Below are 6,899 nucleotides of genomic sequence, written 5' to 3' on the forward strand. Positions count from 1 at the left end.
GTCGATGAAATGCAAGTTAAACGCCATAACTCAACAATATTATATATATTTGGGACATATAACTCGCATTTCATTGTCTAAATTAACAACCTAGTGAGGTAGTGATGCATCCAGGACTTATAAATACGACACGAGGTAGGGAGACTTATAAATACGAAAAGAGATAGTGATTGTTGGCACGTTACTAAAACTAGCTCTCTTCTTCTTTCACTCGTACGAACTAAGGTAGAAGAAGGGAGACAACACAGAATTTTGCCGGCGATGAACGTCGTCACAAGCGCACCAACGCCCTAATCTTTTCTATATTCAGCTGGCTCAAACTCATACAAGCAGTACACGTGATGGTTATATAGGCAGAGCACGCAGCGCACGCACGCCTCGCTCCACTTCTGCCCACCAGCCAGCCCACGCACGCACTAACCTGCCGGCATGCTCGGCCACTGACCCGACTAATCTAGCTACATGCAGGCGCACGTACGCCACTGAAGCAATATGTCAACAACGGCCACAGGACTTGGTCCGGCAGCTGCGCACGACCTGGTCGCACACGCATCCGTCAAGATTAGTGCTAATATTTCCCCCCCTAATTTTCACACGACACGCCATCGACCCTCGCCTTGAACGTCTCCTTTCGTCTCCGGCGACACACGCCGAGCTCCTTGTCCGGCGGCGCACGCCTGACGTTCTCCAGCTCCGGCAACCTACGCCGGTTGTCCTCTTCAACGCGACAAACGCCGAGCACCTCGATGACGCCACGCCCTGCACGCCCCGGCTCGCACACACGATCACGCACTGACGTGATCGACGCGGCCGTCCTGCGCTCCGCTGGACGCGTTCTCCTCCGATGATCCGCACACCCTCGGCTCACGCACATGCCGCGTCCTGACGCAAGCAACATGGCCGCTCGAGCTGCCTCACCCGCCGCACGAACGGCTTCTCCTCCACGCCATCGAGCCATGCCGCGCCACCGCAGCCTCTGCGCCACCACGCAGGTCCGCCGCGGCCGCCCCGCTCCCAGCACGCACGGCATGCATGGCCATGCTCCACGGCCTCACTGTGCGCCAACTCCGCGTCCGCCATGACAGCCGCCACGCCGCGCACCTCAACAGGCCGACATACAGCCCGGAGCTCCGCGCAGCCACCGGCAACCACCGCCATCGCCGGTACGCCTCCGGTACGACGAACATGCCCAAGACCATCAAGCTCATGATACCAAATGTTGGGGCTGCCGGAGGGGCAGCCCCTCTCTTCTTCTTTCACTCGCACGAACAAAGGTAGAAGAAGGGAGACAACACAGAATTTTGCCGGCGACGAACGCCGCCACAGGCGCACCAACGCCCTAATCTTTTCTGTATTCAGCTGGCTCAAACTCATACAAGCAGTACACGTGATGGTTATATAGGCAGAGCACGCAGCGCACGCACGGCTCGCTCCACTTCTGCCCACCAGCCAGTCCACGCATGCACTAACCTGCCGCCATGTTCGGCCACTGACCCGACTAATCTAGCTACATGCAGGCACACGTACGCCACTCAAGCAATATGTCCACAACGGCCACAGGACTTGGTCCGGCAGCTGCGCACGACCCGGTCACACGCGCATCCGTCAAGATTAGTGCTAACACAAGCTGCAAAAAAGGTGCCTATGGTGTTGTGATATATAAAGACACAAGGTGGGCCGTCGGTTAAATTAGCAGCGTGATAAGTATGATGTGGCTGAAACTCGTGAGGAGGAGCAATTGGTGTTTCTGACACGGGCCAGCTGCGTGTACTTTTCCGTTATTCACATGCTTACCACATGTACACTTTGAGGGCAGCGAGTTATTTTCAGTTCGCTCTTAGTTCTCTGCTCACTTTCACCAAGAGGAGCATCTTTTTTTTAATCCAAATCCCAAATTCCTAATAGGGTGGACGAAGCTAAGATATGAATGAGGTGAAGGTATAGAGAGAGGTTGGTTCAATTAAATTAGAGTGCGTAAATTCTGCACCAGCATATCACGGGATGCATCATCTTCATGGTCGACTGTATGTTTATTGTCCTGTTACTGAGTCCTTCTTCTCCACCACTGGTTCATCGACTTCTGATTGACTGTGATGTCGCTGCACCTTGGCAACGGCATGAACGGCCGCCAACTCGGGGCTCAGGTCCTCCAACAACTGTCCAGACGCTAAAATATCTCTCCCAGTTTATCAGGTACGAAAAGGTGTAACAACACCTGGGAGTCCCGACTTCCAGTTATCCTGTCAGATAACTTTGTGCAGATAGATAACTCTGTTTTCAGATTGACTTTTCACAACATAATACTGATCGAGGAAATAGTATTAGTATTGCCATGCTCTTAATCACTCCGAACAAGATAAAAATGTATCACGCACGTTGCTTTACTCACAACATAATACTCGAATCATTTTGTCTCGGTGGTCACACCGAGCGTTTTCAATGGGACACTCTACACACTTCAAGTCGAACAAACTGAGTTCTTCTCCATGGAATAAAATTGGCTGCACAATGTAAGGCCAGCAGATCAACTGAACAAATCAGGTGTACGGATGCTGGATCCGCAGTACTCGAGGGATTTATTCTGGGCATGTACGCTTCTCAATGCCACATAATCAGGTCTATGCGTGTTAGGTTTGAAACAAAGGATTTTCCTGTCGAATTTTCATTGTTTGTCAGTGAGCACACAAACAGGAACGAATCAGCACCACGACTATAGTCAATAAACTCTTTCAGTTTCTTCTAAAATCTCGACTCATTAGCAAGAAAACGAATCATGAGTTCAGTAGTGAGTGTACACTCGTACCATCTTCAGAAAAAGTTGCATATGGATTAGACATATATAAAGAGATAGAACAGGACGTGTTCAAAACGTCGGCTGGTTTAGCAGTACGATAAGTGTGATAGGAGTGAATGGTGTATTTGATCATGAGGAGTAGCAATAAGTGTTTTTCATACAGCCCAGATGCACATACTTAGCAGTTCAGATGCCAGTCACACGTATATGTTGGTAAATATAATTATTTTTGGTTCGCTCCAAAAAAAATTCCTCTTTATCCCCCAGATTTTGCATGAGGTCTTCTTCGGTACAACCCCCCACTAAACGTATAAGGGTAATATGGTCATTGCACGTTCTGTACCGTATCTGTCGCCCCGTCCGCCCGCCCGTCGTACGCCCATCCGCCCGTCGTACATACGCCACGTCGCCCACGCGTCGGCGGTTTGGTTGAAAAAAAAACTTGCTTCATCACGCCCGACTCCGCCGCCGTGACTCCGCCGCCGCGACGTCTCCACCGCCGTCCCCGGCGCCGACGTGGCTCCACCCCCCCCCCCCCCCCGCACGTCTCCTCCGACGCCGCGAGTCCAGCACACGTCGCCTCCACCGCCGACAGGACACCCCCACCGTCTCGTCTCCGCCGCCGCCGGTACGCCGCCGCACACGTCTCCACCGGCGACGTGACCCTCTCCCTCCACTTCGACGCCGGCGGTTGCAGTGACCGACGTGGCACTGACGTCGAACGATGTCGATCAACCCTTCGACGACGGACAATAAGTTTTTTCATTTAATCCATACAATTTTTCATAATTTCATTGTACATTGATACAATACCTATTGAAAGGTTTATTAATAGATCAAGACAACACCGGATATGCTGGCGATGACTCTAGTAGTGAGGACGAATCTTCGTCATTGAATGCAAATAAATCACTCGGACACAACTATATGAGTCAGGATGAATCATATATTGGTAATGTAAGTGTTGTGTACGTTGACTATAAATAATGAAAATATAAGTTAGTACATTAACACTTACAATTGTTATTGAATTTAAATAGGTGCATGCTAATGATGACAATGACGATTATGACAACGATGATCAATCTTATGCTAAAAGTGGAACCCAGGTATGTTTTAAATATGTTGTTGTAAATTGTATTACCACTTACACTTTTCAATCTGCACAGAGAAATATCGATGGTGACGCTGAGACGAGAACCTTACATGATGACAATGATGAGGATGATGACAATAATGAGGATGATAACAATGATGAGGATGATGACAATGCATCTAATGAAGGAAATATGAGCGAAGTAAGTTAAATTACATGTTCAAATTACTCATGAAAACTGAAAACATATCAAAAGACTGACGAACATGGTGATATGTATTATTTTGCAGGGGGTGTTGATGGTTCTAATGGGAACGATGAGCATGTTGGCGATCTTGATTTTGACCTTGACATCGACTATGATGAATATCAGCAAGAGACATTGGATAGGCATTGGGAAGTCATGGCCAAGACATTCAGGTCAGAAGGAGAGGCGTACATGTTCTATAACCAGTACGCAAAAGATCGTGGATTCAGTATCAGGAGGGACTTGAAAAGATTTGGAAAAGGTTCCCGAAAAGTTTTACGCATGAGGAGATATCTCTGTTCCAGGGCAGGAAAACGACAAACAAAAATTTTAACCATGGAAGGCCGGACCCGCAGACTGAGACCGGAGAGTCGATGTTTCTGTGAAGCCCATTTAAAAGTGAAGCTTGATAGAAAGAGTGGACTTTGGTATGTCAGCAGTTTCTTCGATGATCACAGCCATGTTCTTGCAAAACCGGACGAAGTCCCTTTCCTCCGATCTCACAATGTAATTAAAGATTTCCAGAAAGCAGAGATTTTAGCTATGGCAGGAGCTGGGATAAGAAAGAATATCATTTCTGATAACTTTGTCAGTAGGTACGGTTCGTACGCTAAGACAGGGTTTGGAAGGAGGAAATTGTATAATATATGCTACAGGGAGAAGATGAAACTGCTTTTCCAAGATGATGCTGACACTGCTATAGGAATCATGTTGGCTAGAAAGGACAGGGATCTGGATTTCTTCTTTGAGCATACCGTTGATGCTGAAGGTAGGCTGAACAACCTGTTCTGGTGTGATTCGCAATCACGTCGGGATTATCTTGACTATGGTGATGTCATTGTGTTCGACAGTACGTACAAGATGAATAGGTATGGAATGCCATTTATCCCTTTTGTTGGTCTCAACAATCACCGTTGCACTACGGTTTTTGCATGCGCCATTGTTTCAGATGAGACTGAAGGTACGTATGTTTGGCTGCTACAGACGTTTTTGAAAGCTCACTGCCAAAAGAAGCCCCAATCTGTAATTACTGATGGAGATGCAGCGATGATAAGGGCTATCAGGAATTTCATGAATGCATCCATGTACTTCATGTGCAACCAATGAGTGTCGGTATGGACGTAAGGGATGCTACAACGCCATCTTGCAACTCCCCTTCACGAAATTTTTTCATTTTTTTCCACGCTTCACGATGAACTTCACAAGGCGGCATGTCAAATTTTAGAATTTTCTGACAATCCGTGCTTTTTTTATGAATTTCCATTCAAAAATCGGCAAAAACAGATGCCGGACGTGACGCAACGTGCGTTTGGTCTCCGATTTCGTCGACATTTTGCGTGGCATCATTGCATGTGCATTCTCAGGTGCCGGCAAAAATTGGGTGAATTTCATGAATGCATCCATGTACTTTATGTGCAACCCATGGGTGTCGGTATGGACGGAAGGGGTGCTATAACGCCATCTTGCAACTCCCCTTCATGAAATTTTTTCATTTTTTTCCACACTTCACGATGAACTTCACAAGGCGGTACGTCAAATTTTAGAATTTTCCACCAATCCGTCCTTTTTTTTTATGAATTTACATTCAAAAACCGGCAAAAACAGATGCCGGACATGACGCAACGTGCGTTTGGTCTCTGATTTCGTCGAAATTTTGGGTGGCATCATTGCATGTGCATTCTCAGGTGCCGGCAACAGTTGGATGAATTTCATGAATGCATCCATGTACTTCACGTGCAACCCATGTGTGTCGCTATGGACGGAAGGGGTGCTACAACGCCATCTTGCAACTCCCCTTCATGAAAAAATTTCAATTTTTTTCCACGCTTCATGATGAACTTCACAAGGCGGCACGTCAAATTTTAGAATTTTCTGAATATCCGTGCTTTTTTATGAATTTTCATTCAAAAACCGGCAAAAACATATGCCAGACGTGACGCAACGTGCGTTTGGTCTCCGATTTCTTTGAAATTTTGCGTGGCATCATTGCATGTGCATTCTCAGGTGCTGGCAAAAGTTTGGTGAATTTCATGAATGCATCCATGTACTTCATGTGCAACTCATGGGTGTCGGTATGGACGGAAGGGGTGCTACAGCGCCTTCTTGCAACTCCCCTTCATGAAAAAATTTCATTTTTTCTACGCTTCACGATGAACTTCACAAGGCGGCACGTCAAATTTTAGAATTTTCCACTAATCCGTGTTTTTTTATGAATTTTCATTCAAAAACCGGCAAAAACAGATGCCGGACGTGATACAACGTGCGTTTGGTCTCCGATTTCGTCGAAATTTTGCATGGCACCATTCCATGTGCATTCTCAGGTGCCGGCAAAAGTTAGGTGAATTTCATGAATGCATCCATGTACTTCATGTGCAAACCATGGGTGTCGGTATGGACGGAAGGGGTGCTACAACGCCATCTTGCAACTCCCCTTCATGAAATTTTTTTTATTTTTTTTCCACGCTTCACGATGAACTTCACAAGGCCGCACGTCAAATATTAGAATTTTCTGACAATCCATGCTTTTTTTTATGAATTTTCATTAAAAACCGACAAAAACAGATGCCGGTCGTGATTACAACATGCGTTTGGTCTCCGATTTCGTCGAAGTTTTACGTGGAATCATTGCATGTCCATTCTCGGGTGCCGGCAAAAGTTGGACAAATATTTACGTTTTTATATCGTTTAAGAAAAATTATAAGTTATTTATATGTTATTTAAGAAAAATTATTTAATATAATTTCATGAATGTTTATATCGTT

The 6,899-nt window shown here is 46.4% G+C and overlaps 1 long non-coding RNA gene across 1 annotated transcript; it reads right to left on the reverse strand.

The window, feature by feature from the left end:
* Positions 1 to 269: 269 nt before the first annotated feature.
* LOC123407330 lies at positions 270 to 1,356 on the reverse strand. The gene has a single exon (XR_006612586.1). It is a non-coding gene; the product is annotated as an uncharacterized LOC123407330 (long non-coding RNA).
* Positions 1,357 to 6,899: the final 5,543 nt, after the last annotated feature.

Source organism: Hordeum vulgare, chromosome 7H (genome assembly GCF_904849725.1).
Source record: "Hordeum vulgare subsp. vulgare chromosome 7H, MorexV3_pseudomolecules_assembly, whole genome shotgun sequence".
NCBI classification, from domain to species: Eukaryota; Viridiplantae; Streptophyta; class Magnoliopsida; order Poales; family Poaceae; genus Hordeum; species Hordeum vulgare.